At 37.1% G+C, this 21121-nt stretch overlaps 1 long non-coding RNA gene across 1 annotated transcript; it reads left to right on the forward strand.

Annotated features, from left to right (window-relative positions):
- The first annotated feature begins 15438 nt into the window (after positions 1 to 15438).
- LOC124962688 (uncharacterized) lies at positions 15439 to 19173 on the forward strand. The gene is made up of 3 exons (XR_007104557.1): positions 15439 to 15534; positions 16056 to 16114; positions 18806 to 19173. It is a non-coding gene; the product is annotated as an uncharacterized LOC124962688 (long non-coding RNA).
- Positions 19174 to 21121: the final 1948 nt, after the last annotated feature.

The raw sequence follows: 21121 nt of genomic DNA on the forward strand, positions 1-21121 counted from the left end.
TATGGTGATTTTAAGTCCTTCGGGTATAAACCAAGGAGAGGGATAACTGGGTCAAATGGTGGTTCCATTCCAAGTTTTCTAAGGAATCCTCATATTGGTTTCTTTAGTGGTAGCACTAATTTGAAGTCTCATCGGCAATGTATGAATGTTCCTTTTCCTCAGCAGCATTTTTTTTGATTCAGTCACTTTCATTAACCTATCAATGTTACATTTTATACATATTATTCAGTCATCTTCTCAAAGGGCTCCATATCATGTTATTAATAAAAAGCCAAGTAAGATGGCTAAACCTCAACCTGGCATTTTAATATCATCTGGACAAGGGAAGCTAGAAAGTCAATCACTTTACACACATGTAAGTGTAGTGCTCCAAAATAACTAGAAAGCTGCTACATTGTAAGCAGAGTGGAAGAAAAACAACTTTTATTTTGTTCTTTTTTTTCTATCAAATTATAATTTTTTATTAAAATCAACAATGATATCATAAAAATGCTCTTTTAAAATTTATGAACTTCAACACAAATTAAAATAAAATGGTATTGGAGTATTTTGGGAGGCAAATAGCTAGAAGCTACATCCATCAGTGTAGCTGGGCCTCCTTATCAATAACCAGGTCCAGGTTGGGTATAGCCCTGACCAAAGGGAGGACAGTTATGTGTATAAAGGTTAGGCCACTTGGAGGAGGGGTCATGGTACTTCCAGAAGGTGGAGTAAAACCTTGTCTTAGTTGATAATCCCCTGGTTGACTTGGAGTCATTCCAGGCTGAGAGGCAGGGGCCTTTCAGTAACATGGAACATATCATTCTAAGTCCTTCTGCATTTTGGAGTTTGTAGAGAGAAATTAAAAGTAATTCTGATTGGCTTGTGTTTTATACAAATTTCTTTATTTTGTAATGAAAATTTTTATTTGTTATTTTTAGATATATATGATGGTAGAGTGTATTTTGACATTACACATATATGGAGTATAACTTATTCTAGTTAGGATCCCACTCTTGTGGTTGTGTATGATGTGGAGTTTCACTGGTGGTGTATTCATATATGAACACAGGAAAGTTATGTTTGATTCATTTCACTGTCTTTACTATTCACATTCCCCTCCCTTCCCTTTATTATCCTTTTTCTAATCCACTGAACTTCTAATCCTCCACCCCTTGTTGTGTCCTGGCATCTGAATATCAGAGAGAATGTTTGAACTTGGATTTTGAGGTATTGGCCTATTTAACTTAGCACAATAGTCTCCAGATCTATCCATTTACTTGTGAATGTCATGAAGTCATACTCTTTTATGGATGAGTAATATTCCATTGTTTATATATACCACATTTCTTTATCCATTCATCTGTAGAAGGGCAGCTTGGTTGGTTTCATAGCTTAGCTATTGTGAATTGAGCTGCTATAAATATTAGTATGGCTGCCTCACTGTTATACTGATTTTAATTCCTTTGGATATATACTGAGGAAAGGATAACTGGGTCATATAGTAGTTTCATTCCAAGTTTTCTGAGAAATATCCATACTGCTTTCCAGAGTGGTTACACCAGTTTGTGGTCCTACTAGTAATGTGTGCATGTACCTATTCCCCCACAACCTTGTCAACATTTATTGTTGCTTGTATTCTTGATAGTTGCCATTCTGGCTGGAGTGAGATGGAAATTTGATGTAGTTTTAATTTGCCTTTCTCTTATTGCTAGTGATGTTGAACATTTTTTCATATATTTGTTGAACAGTCAGATTTCATTGTCTGTGAAGTGTATGGTCAATTTCTTTACCCATTTATTGATTGGGTTATTTGTGGGGGTTGTTTGTGTTTGTTTGTTTTGGTGTTAACTTTTTTGAGTTCTTTATATATCCTGGAGATTAATGATCTCTGAGGTGCAGGTGGCAAAGATTTTCTCCATTGTGTAGGCTCTCTTTTTACATTCTTGATAGTTTCCTTTGCTGTGAAGAAGCTTTTTGGTTTGATACCATGCCACTTATTGATTCTTGATTGTACTTCTTGCTCTTCAGGAGTCTTGTTGAGGAATTTGGTTCCAAAGTCAACATGGTGGAGATTTGGGCCCACTTTTTCTTCTAGTAGCCACAGGGTCTCTGGTCTAATGCCTAGGTCCTTGAACCACTTTGATCTGATTTTTGTGCAGGGTGAGAGGGATTAAATTTCATTCTATTACATGTGAATTTCCAGTTTCCCCAACACCATTTGTTGAAGAGGTGATCTTTGCTCCAACGTATGTTTTTGGTGCCTTTGTCCAGTATGAGATAACTGTATTTATGTAGGTTTTTCTCTGTGCCTTCTATTCTGTTCCATTGATCATCAAGTCTGTTTTGGTGCCAATACCATGCCATTTTTGTTAGGATAGCTTTATAGTATAATTTAAGACCTGGTACTGTGAGGCCTCATGTTTCACTCTTCTTACTGAGAATTGCTTTGGCCATTCTGGGCCTCTTATTTTTCCAAATGAATTTCATGACTGCTTTTTCTATTTGTATGAAGAATGTCATTGGAATTTTTTTTTCTTGTAGTTCTGGGGATTGAACCCAGGGCCTTGTGCTTACAAGGCAAGCACTCTACTAACTGAGCAATATCTCCAGCCCTGGAATTTTAATAGGAATTGCACTGAAAATACGTATAGTGTTTTTGATAGTATAGCCAGTTTGACAATATTAATTCTGCCTGTCCAAGAACATGGGAGATCTTTTCATCTTCTGAGGTCTTCTTCAGTTTCTTTCTTTAGTGTCCTGTAGTTTTATCATAGAGATCTTTCACTTCTTTTGTTAGATTGATTCCTAAGTATTATATATTTTTGATGCTATTATGAGCGGGATAGTTTTCCTAGTTTCACATTCAGCTGATTAATTGCAAGTGATTTATGGGTGTTGATTTTGTATTCTTCTACTTTGCTGAATTCACTCATGAGTTCTAAAAGTTTTCTGGTAGAATTTTTTGGGTCTTCTAAACATGGGATTATGTTATCAGCAAAGCAGAAATAGTCTGAGCTTTTCTTTTCCTGTTTGTATCCCTTTAATTTTTAAATTCTGTCTAATTGATCTGGCTAGAGTTTGCAGGACTATGTGGAATAGAAGTGGCAAAAGAGGGCATCTCTGTCTTGTCATATTTAGAGGGAATGCTTTCAATTTTTCTCCATTTAGAATGATGTTGGCCTTGGGTTTAACATATATAGCTTTAAAATGTTGAGGTATATTCCTACTATCCCTAGTTTTTCTTTTGTTTTGAACACAAATATATTCTCAATTTTATCAAATGCTTTTTCTGTGTCTATTGAGATAATCATGTGAGTCTTTAAGTCAATTAATGTGTTGAATTACGTTTATTGATTTCTGTATGTTGAACCAACCTTGCATCCCTGGGATGAAACCCACTTGATCATGGTGCACTATATTTTTAATATGTTTTTGTTTGTGATTTGCCAGTATTTTGTTAAGAATTTTTGCATCTATTTTCACCAGGGATATTGGTCTGAAATTTCTTCCCTACTGTGTCTTTGTCTGGTTTTTGTATCAGGGTGATACTAACTCATAAAATGAGTTTGGAAGAGTTCCTCCTTTTCTGTTTCATGGAATATTTTGAGGAGGATTGGTGTGAGTTCTTCTTTGAAAGTGTTGTAGAACTTGACTGAGTATCTCTGGACCTGGGCTTTTCTTTGTTGGTAGGTTTTAGATGGCATCCTCAATTTCATTGCTTGAAATTGATCTGTTTAAATTTTCTATGTCCTCCTGGTTCTATTTGAGTAGGTCATATGTCTCTAGAAATTTGTCAATGTCTTTGAGATTTTCTGTTTTATTGGAATATAAATTTTCAAAATAGTTTATGATTATCATCTGTATTTCAGAAGTGTCTGTTGTGACATTTCCTTTTTAATCATAAATTTTAGTGATTTGAGTTTTCTCTTTCTCTTTGGTAGTATGGCTAACAATTAAGCAATTTTATTTATTTTTTCAAAGAACCAACTTTTGGTTTCATTGATTTGTTTTGGATTTTTTGTTTCAAATTCATTGATTTTAGTTCTAATTTTAATTATTTCCTGTATTGTATTGCTTTTGTCACCAATTTGTTGTTCTTTTCCAAGGGCTTTGAGATGTGATGTTAGGTCATTTATTTGGTGACTATTTTAATAAATAAGCAATGTAACACACTTTTCTCTTATAATTGCCTTCATAGTGTACCATACATTATGATATGTTGTGTTGCTATTCTCATTTACCTCTAAGTATTTTTTTAATTTCACCCATAAAATAAAAAAAGCTGCTATCCATTGAACATTCAGTTGAGTATTTATTAATATCCAGGTGTAAGTTTCTATTTTTGATTTTATAATTGATTTCTATTTTCATTCTATTATAGTCTGATAGAATGAAAGGTATTATCTCTGTTTTGTATTTGCTTAAAGTTGCTTTGTAGCCTAAGATATGGTCTATTTTGGAGAAGGACTCATGTGCTTCTGAGAAGAAAGTGTATTCAGTCATTGATTGCTGAAATATTCTATATATATCTGTTAAGTATAAATTATTAATTGCATTTTTTAGTTCTATAGTTTCTTTATTTAGTTTTTGTTTGGAGGATCTATCCAGTGATGAGAGAGGCATGTTAAAATTGCCCACTATTATTGTGTTGTGTTCAATCTGATTCTTGAAATTGAAAAGGGTTTGTTGATGTTCATAGATTCTCCATTGTTTGGGGCATAAATATTATGCTTGTTATGTCTTGTTGATATTATATTCTCTTAAGCAATATGAAATGTCATTCTTTGTCCCATCTGATTAACTTTGACTTGAAGTTCATTTTACCTGATATGAGTATAGAAACCCCTGCATGTTTATGAGATCCCATGTGAATGATATGTTTTTTCCTATCTTTCCTCTTCAGTCTGTGAGTGTGTTTGCCTATGATGTGAGTCTCTTGGAGACAACATATTGTTGGGTCTTGATTTTTAATTCAATCTGCCAGTCTATGTCTTTTTATTGATGAGTTTAGTCCATTTACATTCAATGTTATTATTTAGATATGATTTTCATTCCCTGTCATTTTGATTTATTTTTGTTTTAATTTGAATTAGTTTCTCCTTTGATTCTAGTGTACTTCCTCCATTTGCTGATTTTCACTTTTGTTTTGCAGTTCTTCTTCATGAAGTATATTATTAAGTATGTTATGTAATGTAGGTTGCAAGTTGTGAATTCTTTTAACTTTTGTTTATTGTGGGAGATTTTATCCATCATGAAATCTTAAGCTTAATTTTGGTGGTATAGTATTCTTGCTTGACATTCATTTTCCTGTAGAGCATGGTATATTTTATTCCAAGACCTATTAACTTTTAGGGTGTTGGTTGAGAAATCAGCTGCGACCAGGATTGGTTTACCTCTCAATGAGACCTGTTGTTTCCCTTTAGCAGCCTTTAAAATTCTATCCTTATTTTGTATGTTAGGCATTTTTCAAAACAATGTGCCTTTGTATGGGTCTGTTGTAATTCTGTATATTTGGGGTCCTGTAACCCTCCTGTATTTGATTTTCCATTTTATTTTTTATGGTTTTAGGAATTTTATGATTTTTTTCCACTGAAAAGAATGTGCATTCCTTTCATTTGTGTCTCCGAGCCTTTATCTATCTTAATAAATCTTAAATTTGTCTTTTCCTGTTATCCCTTATTTCTTGAAATTTCTGTTTATGATCTTTTAACATGTTTTTCTCCATGGTCAACTTTATTTTCAAGATTATATATTTTGTATTCATTGCTTGAAATTCTGTATTCTAAGTGTCTAGTTTGCTGGTGATGCTTTCCATTGAATTTTGAATTTGGTTTATTGATTCCTTCATTTCTATGATTTCCACTTCATTATTTTCTTTGGAATCTCTTTTTTATTGAAGTGACCTTTAACTTTCTGTATTTGCTCTCTGATTTTATTTCTTGCATCATCCTTTACCTTGCAGACCAGCCTAACTATGAACTTTCTAATATTCTCTGCCATTTCTTTCATTGTGGTGTTGATGGATTCTGTATTGCAATATTTTGTTTTTTTGGTGTGGTTTGTTCCAATCACTTTTCATGTTGTTTATTTGTCTATCCATCTAATAGTATGACTCTAAGGCAGTAGAGTTTGTACTCTGTGGACTTATGGTGTCCTTTTTTTTTTGCTAATACTTCACAGTTTAGGAGGAGACAAACAGTAACAACCACTAGTTTAAATGATATAAAACATTAAACCAAATATTTACTTCCATGACTTTTACAATGCTAATTGTCAAAATGAACAAAAATATATGATCAATTATTACCAACATTAAAAACAGTAAGTTTCAAAATCTTTTTCAATTTTGAATGGTGAACATGGAGAGCAGGTGATACAAGTGAGTTAATCATTAAGGAGGAGGAGAGAAAATATAAGTAAAAAAATTAAAGGAAGACTGAAAGAGAACAATAGAGTTTGTTAGCAGAACAAGAGAAAGAAAGAGAATTATGGAAAACAAAGTGAGAGAAAAAGAAAAATACACATAAAATCAAAATAAAAAACAAAAATAAATAAAAATAGAAGCATTAAAACAACTCTAAGATTTCATTTCACTCCAATCAGAATGGCAATTATAAAGTATACAAGTAAAAATAAATGTTGCCCAGGATGCTGGGTGAAAAGGTACACTCATATATTGCTAGTAGGAATGCAAATTGGTGCAACCATTATGGAAAGCAGTATGGAGATCCCTCAGAAAATTTGGAATGGAACCACAATTTGACCCAGTTGTCCCACTCCTTGGTATATACCCAAAAGACTTAAAATCAACATACTACAGTGACACAGTCACATCAATATTTATAGCAGCTCAATTCACAATAGCTAAACTATGGAACCAACTTAGATGACCTTCAACAGATGAATGGGTAAAGAAAATGTGAAAATGTTATATATATATATATGATGGAATATTACTCAGCTTTAAAGAAGAATGAAATTCTGGCATTTGTTAGTAAATGAATGGAGTTAGAGAATATCATGCTAAGTAAAATAAGTCAAACCCAAAAGACCAAAGACCGAATGTTTTCTCTGATATGCTGATGCTAATTTACAATAATCAGGGGGAGCATAGGGAAGAATAGAGTTACTTTATCTTAGAGAAGAGAGTAGAGGGGAGTGAAGGGAGGGGTAGGGGTATGGGGGAAGGAATGATGGTGAAGTGAACCAGACATTATTACCTCAAGTATATATATATGACTGCATGACTGATGTGATCTTACAATATGTACAATTGGAAAAATGAGATTATATTACATTTATGTATGATCTATCAACTAAGTAGAACAAATAAACCTTCAAAAAATTCTAGAAATGAGAAAAAACAGACAAATATGTATAATTATAAGTGTCCATGAAATATTCAGCTTACAATTAAACATAAAATATGAAAAAAAAATTCTCAGCAAAAAGTTAAAGAATTGTTTCTGTTAGAGTTCACAAACTTCTTGACTTCTCTTCTCAGCAGTGGTTTGTTGGGGTGAAGCGTGATATTTGCTTCCCTCTCAGGGTGGGGACACTGGAGTGTGAAAGGAGATCCTGCAGATAAGGTTTAGCCTAGGTAATTTCCAGGTTCTTTGTTGAGCAGTGATTGATTTGAAGATTTTAAATCAACACCTCCAGAGCCTAGTGGTTGGCAGTCCATGCTGGGAGACCTTAGGTTCCATTCCTGTAGCAGAGGAGTTAATCCTTTCTTCCCTTGGTCACCTGCAGTCTTTGCATTTCCTGGTCTTTTGGGTTCAGCCATCACTCCAGGTTGCACAGTGATGGCAGTGTTGTCACTGGAGGTCTCTTCCTTACTTTATTTTGTTCAACCTCCTGAGTCCTTGATCTACTTTGAATGTCCAGTATTAATTCCCAGAAAAGTCCCCTTTTTATTTTTTTTTACCCACCATGCTGAGAAGCTGCTTGTCTGCTTTCTTGGTTATATGCCTTGGAGCAGCCAGGAAAGTGACCTCCTCTATTTCTCCATCTTTTCAGAAACTTTGGCCTTTTAACATGATTGTTTTTCTCTTGAGTCTTTTAAAATTCTGTTTGTTCTGTACGTTGGGCATTTTAATTATTATGTGTCATGGAGAGGTTCTTTTCTTGATCTTGTCTATCTGGGGTTCTGAATGTCTCTTGTTTCTGGATGTCCATCTCGTTGTCAAGGTTGAATTTTTTGTTATTATTTCCCTGAAGAGGCTATTCATGTCAGTAGTCTACCTCTCACAACCATCTTCAATTTCAGTGATTCTTAAATCTTTTAAAATTCTTTTTAATGTTCTTCCAGAGTTCTTGTATATTCTACTTATGGTTAATTTTTTTTACGTTAATACTGCCTGAATGTTCAAGATACCACTTTTTTTTTTTTCCATCTCTGAAGTTCTGCTTTCAGCATGGTTTATTCTATTAAACTGAAATTTTCATGTTATTGTGTTTTTAACTTCTAAGATTTCTGCTTGGTTCTTTTTCAATATCTCTATTGCCTTATTGAAATCTCAAAATATCCTATACTGACTTCCTTATTTCATTTAGTTTTCTGTGTTCTCTTGGAATTCATCAAACATTTTTAATAATCATTCTTTTGAATTATTTATCTGATATTTCATACACTTTAATGTCTTTGGAGTCATTTTCTGATTAATTACAAACTTTAGGAGGTGTTGTGCTACTGTTTTTTCATATTTCTTATGTTCCTGTGCTGGATTTTATGTATCATATGTGTGTACCTTTTTAGGACACAGCCTTCTCTTGCCAAAGTGTTCTGTGATATCAGGTAGTTGCAAAAATTTCAACATTTTTCCAAGTGGGTTTTATACTATAGTTTTCCTGCTAATTCTTTGGAGCTAGTTTATTTTGATACTATGTTTATTGTGTCAAAGTTTGAGGATTTCACTTTCCCTGTAGGCCTCAAAAGAGTGAGATCCTTCATGTAAATCTGGCAATCATGTTGTACACATCAGGGTAAGTGGGGTACACCTATGGTTGCATCAATATGATCTGTCCAGAAAAAACTCCAATTGATAACTTCCCATTCCATCTTCATACTGGTGAGAAGTAAAAATGAGAGCTATTTCAACAAGCAAGGAGCTTCAGTTTTAGTCACTGCAACTGGCAGAAATCAATAAACAGTGGAGTCAGTGTGAATACCTTGTAGAGAAGCTTGGACAAAACTGGAAGTATAGGAGTATTTCCTGATTTCTAGGTAGGATGGCCCAGATCTAGAAGACTACACATTTATCTCGGGGCCACTGGTGACTAAATATTGGTGTATTGGCCTAAGCCTTCTCTGGCCAGACTTAAGATGAGATTTTATTAGTCACAGCTGGGGAGTCTGGGGCCTTTAGAAGAGCCTTTCAATGTCAGAATCACAGGGCAGACCTGGGGAAATCTGAGGAAAAGGATTTGCCAAGGAAAGAGGTAAAAATCAATATACCTAGGTCCCAGTTAAAACATGAAGCCATTCCTGCTAGGTACAATTTGGAAGAAATAACCAGAACGAGGAGAACCACTTTTGGGAGGTTGTGAGTGTGGTTTGGCCTCATGTTGCTGAGAGATGTGAAATGTTCATGAGGGAGGTCCTACACCTAGGTTGGGGCCCTAGATGACTGTAGGCCATTGGTGCATAAGGCTCTGCCATAATATTGGATAGATTTTAGGTCCTCTGGCATGGTTCTTGGCCTTGGTACTAACTTGTTCAGCACAGCTTGGATAAATTATTATGGATATCTCTAAATGTAGGTTTCATTGAGGCCTGAAAGTAATATGTCTTGGATTCTCTAGGCATGGATCTTTTCTTTATTATTTATATGCTAAACACAGTCTTACAGTTCTATTACTGATATCTCTGAACACACATTCATACATCTGTATATATTACAAATTAGCACTTATATACTATGTATATGTGGTGATGCAAAATGTTAATAATCTTCCCACTTTTCTGTTATCTGTTAGAACTGCTTTCTTGAATGAAAATATAGTACTGAAAGAAAAGTACTTGTTACTGTGTTTCAGAAGAACATATACATTCACTTCGATGACTATGTTTTTAGTTAACACACAAATTCCCGGTAAAAGTATTTCAATTCCTTTGGGACACACAAATATATCCTTAGTAAAAGTTTTTCCTTGAGTTTCTTTTATTCCAAATATAGTTCTCATGGGGGCAGTGTCCTGAGACTCCTGGCTCCCAAGCTATGACAAATCAAACTCCTCCTAAGTCCGATGAAGCCTGTCCAATTTCTCATAGGGTCAAATAACATTTGCAGTCAGGAATGTGGAGACTTCCAAGTCTGGAGTATTTTTTCTGGAGCTGAACTGTCCTTCAAATTCCAACTATCTGTCTCACCTAGTCCAAGGCTTCCCTTCTAGGTATTCACTGTGACTCCATGGAAACACACACTATCAGCAACATGAAAGTCACATAGTAGGAATATGTCTTTTCACCCTCAGTCATGAGCACCCACCTCAAGCAACCCATTTGGGTAATAGGAAGTGTTCTTTGATCTCTTGGACAATTTTGGCATGTGGGACCACAAACTAGAGCATATTCAGGTTTCTTGGGCTCTATCAGATGCAAGAGATCAATACAGACTTATAGCCTCAGGACAGGAAAAACTTAAACTCACTGTGTAGAAATAATATAGGTTTCTTTAAAAGCATACATTGGTGTCAGTATATGTTTTGCCTTCTTCTGTTCTCAGGAGCCTGAACTGTTATGTGTATATCACATTATATATACTTCTGTTGCATATATTCATTGCATTTACTTATTATGTGTGCTTTTCTTATTGGTTGTGGTCATTTTCTTTCATGATAATTAATATTTTCCTTGGGAATTGAAATACTTTTACTGGGAAGTTCTGTTAGTTTAGTAAAAACACAATTACCAGGTGAATGCATCTGTTCCTTTTCAATTTTTTTATTTTTTAATTTGTTATTCTTAGTTATACATGACAGTAGAGTCTATTTTGACATATTTATACAAACATGGAGTATATTTTGTTCTAATTAGGTTTAAGAGTGAAGCCAAAGATGCACTGGAGACCCCAGAAATTAAGAAATGCCAGGAATGTGAAACTTCTAAGGAAGTTTCTAAGGTTACAGTCTTGTTAATGTACATTGTGCTGAGATTCACTGTGCTGTATTAATATATGTGCATAGGAAAGTTACATCATCTTTTGAAAAATGATAAAAAAATATTTTCTTCCAGTCAATGCATTCAGGAAAACCAGTCTTATCACAGAAATGAAATGAACATTAACATTTTGGATCAGCACACATTCATAGGATTCAGTACATATTCCAATGTAGACTATAAATAGATATGTAGATGTATGTCTAGAGATATTGATAATAATTCACCTAACCTGTATTTAGCAACCTGACCTACAGCAAAGATTCATGTTTTGAAGATCTGAGACAAATCCAGTATAATCTCAGGACTCGAGGCCTAGGTTGCAAAAATTGTTCTGGCTTGTATCTCAACCTTTGGTTTATCACACATGGGCATTTCACATCCTTCCTCCAGAATGGTCCAAGCTTGCCCATTACCTCAGAAAGCACTTGCCCTCATTTGGATAACTTCCTCTTCCCTATACCTGCCATGAATGACCTCAGGTAATACTGGTTTCTGGGTATGCTGGTATGTTCCCTTTCTCCATGGTGAATTCCATTCCTCTGTTATCTTCTGCTCTTAGGTACTGTTTTCCCAGGGCATAATCCTGAGGCACCTGGCTTTCCAGCTCTGTCAAATAAACTTTTCTATAAAACTGACCTACTGGAAGCCTATTTTAATGTGCCCAGTGAGAACAAGAATTGATTGTCATGAATATATAACCTTCCATCTCTGGACTCTTTGCCTGGATCTCAACTGTCCTACATATTCCAGAATGCACCTATTATCTTATCTGATCAGTTTCTCTCTTATGCTTCAATGACTCCATGAAAACACAAATGTTCCCAGAAACATGAAATTCATGTCATGGAAATATGTCCTCTCCCCCACTTCATAGGTACCCACCTCAAACTAACCTATTTGGGAAAGTAAGAAATATTTTGTGACCTCCTGGATTGTTTTATCATAAGGATCCTCTATCCCATATGGAATTATGTCTCCCAACTCTACAAGGGGAAATGTAACTGCCCAAATATTTTTCCTTGGGGTCATTAAAAATTATTTTTATTTTCAGAACAAGTTCCACTCTACCAATAGAATACAGGTAGAATTACTGAGATTAAGAAGTTATAAGAATACAAAGTTATTGTGTTAGCCAGCTTTGCTGTAACAAAAATACTGACAAGAACAACTTAGAGGTGAAAATATTTATTTCACTTCCTGTTTTCAGAGATCCAGTCTATGGTAAGTAGTCTCCAAGCAGACAAAGCATGGTGGAAAGTTATGTTATGCTCAGCTCATGGCAGCTTATACGGACAGAGAGAGAGAGAGAGAGAGAGAGAGAGAGAGAGAGAGAGAGAGAGAGAAGAGAAGAGAAGAGAAGAGAAGAGAAGAGAAGAGATATTCTCAAGGGACAGCTGTAGTCCTCAGTGACCTGCTTCCTCCAGCTACGCCACATCTGCCTACAGTTACTACTCAGTAGTTGTTAATTAGTCAAATGGAATGATTAGGTAAGAATACCATGATCCAATAATTTATTTAAAGCCCCACCTCTGGACATTGGCCATAAGCTTCTGGTGGACATTTCAAATCCAAACCATAACATTCTACCCCTGGACCCCATACACTCATGCCCATCTCAAAATGAAAAATTTAGTTCATCTCCAAGGGTTCCCATAGTCTTAACAGTTTCAGTATTGATCAAAAGTCCAAGTTTAAAGTCTCCTCTGAGACTCAAGGGAATCTCTTAACTGTGAGACCTTGTAAAAATCAAAAAGCAAGTTATAAGCCTCCAACATATAGTTGTATAAATATTTCCATCCCAAAAGGGAGAAATTGGGGCATAGAAAAAACAGATGGGACCAAAGCAAGACCAAACCCCAGCTGAACAAATATTAAATCCTATAGCTCCATGTCCAGCATCTGGGGCATGTGGTGATAATGTGGGTTCCAAATGGCTTGGGTGAACACCACTCCTATGGCCTTGCCCATTTCAACTCACATGACCTTTCTCTTGGGTTGACACTCCTCATTGCCTCCAGTTTTCCTTAGAAGTTTCACATTCCTGGCATTTCTTAATTTCTGGGGTCTCCAGTGCATCTTTGGCTTCACTCTTAAAACTTCATGCATTTCCCTATCAGGAGTTTCTTTCAGGGATTCCAACTCTGATACATTTTGCCACCAGTTTTAGCCATATCTGAGACTCTGACCATAGCTACATCAAACTCTGAGAGCCTGGGTGGCTGAGTATGGTGAAATGAATCCTTGGAAAATAGCTTCCAAGGATGCCCAGTGTGGGCAGGACACCAAGGTGTGCTCTTCTAAACAAAACAAAACAAAACAAAACAAAACAAAACAGAAAGCCTCAAATGAGTTTACACTTTTACAGCATCGAGTCTGTGATGGGCTTCTGAGATGCTCTCAAGGAATCTTTTCTATTGTCTCTGTGCAATGTACTTTGTTTCTCTAATGTTGCTAATATCAGCAACTATGTCTTCTTTTGCCTCAATTTTACATACACTTTTCTGGCCAAGCCTGCATTAAAAAATTCTTTTATGCTTTTTGTTTCTGATTCTCACATTAAACTTGGTTCAAAGTTTTAACATTACCCATGTCATTGTTTGAATGCTGCATGCCTTGAAATTTACTCTCTCAGATTTATTAATCAGTCACTTTAAAATTTAGCCTCACAGAAATTGTCAGGACATAGATGAAGTGTAGACAAGTTCTTTGCCAAAATGGAACATGAATGGTTTCTAGTTCAATTCCCAACAGAGTCCTCATATCCATCTGAAACATGAGCAGAATCTTTGCTGTCCACATTCCTATCAGCATTCTAGTCTTTTGAGATCCTACAAGAACCACTCATGAAGCTCCACTTACATCTTTATAAGATCTCTCTAGACCCCATCTCCAAAATTTTCCAAAGTCCAAGAACTTCTGAACCATATGGTCAAATATAGTCACAACAATTACCTCACTTTTTGGTACCCATTTTTGTGTTATCAACTTTTCATCACTGTGACCAAACTACCAAGTAAGAATAACTTAGAGGAAGACAGAAGATGGCAAGTTAGAGGAAGTATGCACTTCCTAGCAGTTCTGTAGCACCAGACTTACAAAGAAGGAAGGCTGCTCTTCAGTTAGGTGGATAACTAAGGGAACTCAGTGAAACAACACTGGACTGTAAAAGAAATCATACAGACATAGAAAGTAAGGAACTTCAAACACAATATAGGAAATAATATGTTAGAGACATGCCAGCTTGGCTGCCAGTGGTTTTAGCCATGGTGACTGAGGTGAGAGGGGACTGCAGGCAGAGGGAGAAGACAGTGCTGCTGGTGAATAAGAAAATAAAAGAAAAAAATCAGCTTGGGGTAACCTGTGTATTAGATGGAAAGGCTGATCTTAGTGGACACAGAATCAGTGGGAGAAGTGGTTCAGTTAAAACCAACCAAAAATCTCTCTCCCCATTAGTAGTTAGTCCAGCAAGAACTGAAATAACTGTGCCCAGGAACAGAAAGTGGTTGCTAGTCTCTAAGTGTTGCTCAGCAGTGAGCATTGGCAAGATATAGGAACTCATATAGGAAGTTGGCAACCTATTATGATTCCCAGAGTATGACTGAAACAGTGACTGACATAGGAACAAAGAAAATTGTACCTAGACCATAGAGGCTCCTGATATCAAGGGCAGAATGGATCAACAAATATATGAAAAAATGTTCAACATCTCTAGTAATTAGAGAAATGCAAATCAAAACTAAGATTTCATCTCACTCCAGTCAGAATGGCAGTGATAAAGAATACAAATAATGATAAGTTTTGATAAGGATGTGGGGAAAAGGCGCACTCATTCATTGATAATGGGACTGAAAATTGGTGCAGCCATTCTGGAAAACAGTATGGAGATTCCTTAGAAAACTTGGAATGGAGCCACCATTTGACCCAGCTCAATGTTTGTAGCAGTACAATTCACAATAGCTAAATTATGTAATCAATCCAGATGCCCATCAATAGATGAATGGAGTTCTACTCAGTCATTAGAATAAAATTTTGGCATTTTCTAGTAAATGAATTAAAATGAAGAATATCATGTTAAGTGAAATTAGAAACTCAAAGGTCAAATCACAGCCTCTTAGACAGGAGTCTCCTGTGTTTCTCTTTTGCTTGCAAAGCAATAAAACTTCTTTTTCCTTTTTCTCAAAACTGTGTTCTCATTATTGGATTGGCATTGGTGATGAGGACTGAACTTTTGGTAACAAATTTAGTACCACAGGTGGGACCTGAGAGCAGCCTCTGTTCAATCTTTCTTGGACAGGCCTGGATCTCCAAGGAACTCTACTTCCATACTAAGGATGCAATGTGACTGGAAAACTTATTGAAAGCCAACTTGCTGAAGAGTTAGGAGACAGGTGAGTTTGCTTTAGGTTGAACCAGAGGAGGTATTCCTGTGTGTAAAGGGACTGACAGATCATCCCAGTGGCTGTTGAAGTTCCTTTTGCTTTGGGGAACTCCTGCCTTCTCTCCCTGAATAGTACAGGCTACTCCATCATGGTCCACTTTGAGAAAAATGAAACTGAACTCAGTACAGTCATGACACTCTTGGTCACCCGGTAAGTCCCCCAGTGTGCATGCCACTTGATTCCACAGATCTGGTTCCTCTTCATGGGAACCTGTGGTCCCTCTTTGTGAGGAAATCTGTGGCACCACTGGTGTAGGAGTTACGGTTAAGTAGGACCCAAGAACCTAGAGATATTTACTTCTGATCTGTTCTAGGTTCTCATCTGTTTGTTGGCATTGGGTTTGGGAATTCCTTCTTGTTTTCTGTTTGTGGTTTTGTTTGTATCTCTTACTGCCACTTTTAAGACATAGGCAGAGAGGTGGATTTTCAAGATGGCAGACTAGAGGGTGACTGCATTTCATGTTGCTCCAGGACTCAGAATTCAAGAAGAGGAGATATTGAGAGACTTGGGACCAACTCAAAGCCGCCAGGTGAGTCTCTCCCGTTGGGGAAGTGTCCCGGATGGGGCAGTAGTCCCGGAACTTAGGGAACTCTGTGAAGTAGAGCTACACAACGAAACACCCCTCCCCCCGCTGGAGCAGTGAACTCGGACAACTGGGAGCATTGTAGAGGAGGCCGCTTAGCACAACGCTTGGACTCGGAGAAACCCACTGGGGCTCTGGGCGGCTGCCCAGAGGAGGTGCGCGGCGAGCTGTTTGGACTCAGAGTGACTGCTCCTGAACACCTGGGGGGCTGCCCAGAGGAGGAGGAGGAGCCGGCGGGTCGCTTGGACTCAGAGTGACTGTACCAGGGCTACAGGTGGCTGTCAGGAGGAGGAGGTGTGCAGTGAGTTGCTTGGACTCATGGCAACCACACTGGAACTCTGGGAGGCTGCCTGCAGGAGGAGGAGGTGTGAGGCGGGTCATTTGGACTCAGAGCGACTGCACAGGGCTCCAGGTGGCTGCTCAGAGGAGGGGCTGCATAGCCAGGCAATTAGGTACAGAGCAGGGTCCCAGGACCTAGGCGGCTTCTTGGTGGAAGAGCCGCACAGAGACAAGCTGAGGGGCGGAGCGAAGGTTCCAGGACTGCGGGCAGCTTCTCTGAGGAGGGGCAGCCTAAGGAGACTCGTCTGTGAAGGGTGAGGCTCCCAGGCCCAGGAGGTAGGTCCGGGCCCCTGGGAAAATTGCAGAGGAAGGCTGCCCAGTCCAGGCGATAGTTGTGGATTGAGGGGAACCTCTAGGAGGGGAACTGACCAACGAGACCTCCCAACCAGGTGAGTGTCCACTGCCGGGTGAGGTTTTTCCACAAGGATGGTAAAACCAGAGACACAGGCACAAACAGGCCTTGCCTCAGCCCACAGCCTAGTTCCCCTTTGGATGACATTGGTCAACAAGGGGAGGCACCTCTGCCCACTAGCAGGGAATATACCCCACCTGAAGGCCACCACCCCTAGAGAGGCAGCTTCCTTGTGGAGCACCACATTATCAACTTCCTCCAAGACTTCAGGCTACTGAAGGCTAAGAGGGGATATACTAGCAATCTTCAGGGACATTATAAGTCAATAGAGGAAATCTGCAATATCTTAGCAGTCCACTGATACCTGAACCATATGAGAAAACAAGGGAAGAAAATGCCCCAAACAAATCTAGATGTTACATCAATAAAATCCAATGACAGCATGGCAGGAGAAATGACAGAAAGGGAGTTCAGAAGGTACATAATTAAAATGATCAGGGAAGCAAATGATGAGATGAAAGAGCAAATGCATGCTTTGAATGATCGCACCAATCGACAGTTAAAAGAGCAAATACAGGAAGCAAAAGATCATTTCAATAAAGAGTTAGAGATATTGAAAAAAAAACCCAGAAATCCTTGAAATGAAGGAAACAATAAACCAAATTAAGAACTCCATAGAAAGCATAACCAATAGGATAGAACATCTGGAAGACAGAACCTCAGATATTGAAGACAAAATATTTAACCTTAAGACATGGGCAATACTGTGTAAATCCTATAGTCAGTCGGCTAGAGAGAGATCTTGACTGATTTATTTTAAAGGTTCCTATCTGTCAGCCATGGTTTTGGGGATCATTTCTGGTTGTCTGTCTGTTTCTTTTTTTGTACAGTCTTGCAATTGGAGTTGTTCTGTCAGAGATAAAGTAAGTTGAAATGACCACCTATAAGTATAAGCCTGTCTAAGAAAGTGATAATGTTTTATTCTAATAATCTGGCTTTTGATAACTTTCTGAATTTTACAACCTTATAAATAGAATTAGTATGTCAGAAATAGAGTAAGTAGAAGAAATTTGGCTGTTTTAAAGATTCCTGTCAACCTTGGTTTTGGTGACCCTCTCTTGTCTGTCTCTTGTGTTTTCCACATGTGTTACTGGCCCTTTAAGGCATGGGTCATGATACATTGACCTTACAGATACTCTCTTGGGAAGAAAGAACTTGGCAGAATGAGTGACCTCCAGGTGTAAACCTATCAAAGAGAAAGATGTTTTACTATAACACAATTTGGTGGCCATTGAATGATTCTCTGGATTATCATACAGTCTTGCCGTCGAAGTTGGTCTGTCAGAGGTAAAATATATGGAAGAGATTCTGTATATACAGCATTTATGCAGTTGCAGGATAAGGAATCTGAACAATCTATCGCTACGTTAGGAATGCAGTTGCCTGTGGTGTGCAAGGATAGGACACCTGAAGAAAGGGTTTAAAAAAGCTTTAAAAGCTGTAATCCCAGTACTGTTTCTCAGTCTTGCCCCAGGCCACTTCAGATTATCTTGCTGTGAGTCCGAGCCACCACCCCTGATCTGAAAAAAAAAAAAAAAAAATCGTGGGAAAGCTGCCTGAACTGTAGAAATGGGCAAAGAGAACCTGGTCTCTGCCTTGTCTTCCAGTCACCTTTGCCCATGGTAGGGATGGAGGTTGCTGACCACAAAGGACATGGAAGTAGGTCCTAGTACTGTTAGTTTATGACCTGGGGACAGGAATAGCCTCCCCTTTTAAAATCTGACAGGATATCCCATTTGGCCAGGTGATATCCATCATTGGAGTAGAGCAATTCCTGTTATGAAAATATTCCATTAAACTACATGCATGGGAAAACTGGCAGGATAAACAACTGCACCCAGAAAAAGAAAAAGCAGAAACTAAGCCAACCCCTGTTTTATTGGCAGCCTCTGAAAAGGGATCTTCAAGGAAGTCTGAAGAAAATGATGAAAGTGTCCTCCTTCATTGACTATCAATATGCCTAGTGTAAGAAAAAGGCCCAAAAGGAGACTCTGAGTACAATTGACTATGGGAAACTCACAGTAGACGGCATTTTGAGAATAACAAGGGAGACAAGTCAGTCTAAAAAATATCCTGTGCTCCAGCCTCTTGACTATAACCTGGGAGAAAAAAAGATTAAGACAACATTTGTGTATATGCCAGATTTTCTGATTCCGCTAGTGGAATGAGAATTCATGTACATTAAATGCACAAATAACATTCATAAGGATTGTTCCAGGATATGAATTTTAAAAAAAGGTCTGAAACTAGAAAAGAGTTAAAAGAAAGTTATAGGTATGTAAATATATTTTAGTATGGAAACAGTAAATAAATTAAATGTTTCTGGATAAGAAAGTATTCTGTATGGTAAAGTAATATTCTTGTGTTAAAGCACAAGATAAAGAGAGAACAAAACTAAGGATGTAAACAAGTTGCATATCTAAGTAAGTGGCAGAAGGTTTGTGGAAGGTAAATCTCAAAATATTTGTGTATGTGATGAAATTGGCTATAATTAACACAAAGTTATTCAAGTTTTAATGTGCTTATATGAAGAAAAGTCTGAAACAGTGATGTGCTCTTGTATATTAGGATACTTTTCTTGTATCTGTTAGGTTTTGTTGCTTAGGGAAACTAAGTCTTAAAGGAATTAGGGTTTGTACCTGCTTTAAAGTCTTGTAAACGATTATTTCATAACTGGTTAAATAAACAATTGTTATTTTACGTAACGACAATATAGTTGTTACCTAAATATACAATATAGTTGTTACCTAAATATAGTTGACACCCTAAATATATGTGACTAGATAGATGTATACATCTGAGAAATATATTTGTATGAGCCTTGTCTAAGTGTTATGTAAAAGTTTACAAAATGAAAGTTCTTCTAGGTTTACTGGCAAGGTAACCAATAAGTGCTCTTTTTTTATATATTGCAACTGACATAGAAGAGCCACACTGTCACTTGAAGACCTGTCTTATATGTGTTTTGACTAAGTCTATTTCTAATCATTAACACTGTTTCCTAAATGTATAAGAGATTTAAAGCTATTCTTTGATTTTTAGCTAGTACTGCTAACAACATGCAGACCTGTGATTATTGTTATCATACATTATAAATTCTAAATTTTACTTTAAAAGTTAAACAGTTAAATGTGAAGCTTAAGACAGTACTTTACCAAGTTGGTACTCTCCAAATTAAGATTGTCTGCAGCAATAGTCTCCTTCAGATTTTATTTATTTATTTATTTAGCAGGATTTCAGGCATATTTATTTTTTGCTTCTGAAACATGTTACTTCGAGGAAGTGAACTCTTCCCCAAGTCCCCATCATCCTCCAACAGTCAGTAGTCTGTCATTTCTACTACCCTTAAGGAGGTCTGAGCCCATCCTGCATGCAGGCTGCAGCTGGCACTGTCTGGGCAGCACACACATAATCTGTCCTGCATAATCAGCTGCTGGCCTGCTCCCAGAAGTTGCTGCAGCTTGGATCACAATCCTGGTAGCTTTATTACAGAATTTGTGTTCCTCACATAATCTACAAATAAGATAAAATATTTCTTATTATATGTTTGCAATACAAACAAGACTGGTAATAAGGGAAACTTAAATCCTACTGTTTTTATTTGTTTCCCATAACATTCCTTAACATTTTCAGGCATTTATGTTTTGGTTGTAGAAAATTACTTTGTGGTGAAAATTACATGAATTATCTTCTAGGTTATCAATATTGGTCTCTAGGCTAAGTATTTCTGTAAATGCATTTTTAATGGCAAATGTTATTATCTTTTTCCTCTATAATCAACAACAAAAGTTATTACTCTACAAGGATTTAGGTAAGAAATAGTTCAAAAACTTGAGCCTACTACCAGTCACTCATCATTTTCTACCCAAGTCACTGACACAGAATCAACTCTCTTTTTCTCTCTCTCCCCCCCCACTTCCTCCTCTTCAATCAGTAGCTCAGAGAAAGGATGGAATAATTGAGTTTTAAAAGTTTGCTGTTTGTGGTAAACATTGTAGATGAACAACTAACGGTCTACTGAAGTACTGGGAATTTACACAAAACACTAACAAATAAATGCCTCATTACAAAAGGCTATTCGGGTATTTTCTGTATTTAAATGCTAATATAGTACAGTGGCAGTGGTTACATTTCACTGACTTTAGCATCTGATCTCACAGACTAGTCATAAGTTGTGGTTCAAATTCTGAGTTTTGGTAAAA

Source organism: Sciurus carolinensis, chromosome 13, assembly GCF_902686445.1.
Source record: "Sciurus carolinensis chromosome 13, mSciCar1.2, whole genome shotgun sequence".
In the NCBI taxonomy this organism is placed as follows: domain Eukaryota; kingdom Metazoa; phylum Chordata; class Mammalia; order Rodentia; family Sciuridae; genus Sciurus; species Sciurus carolinensis.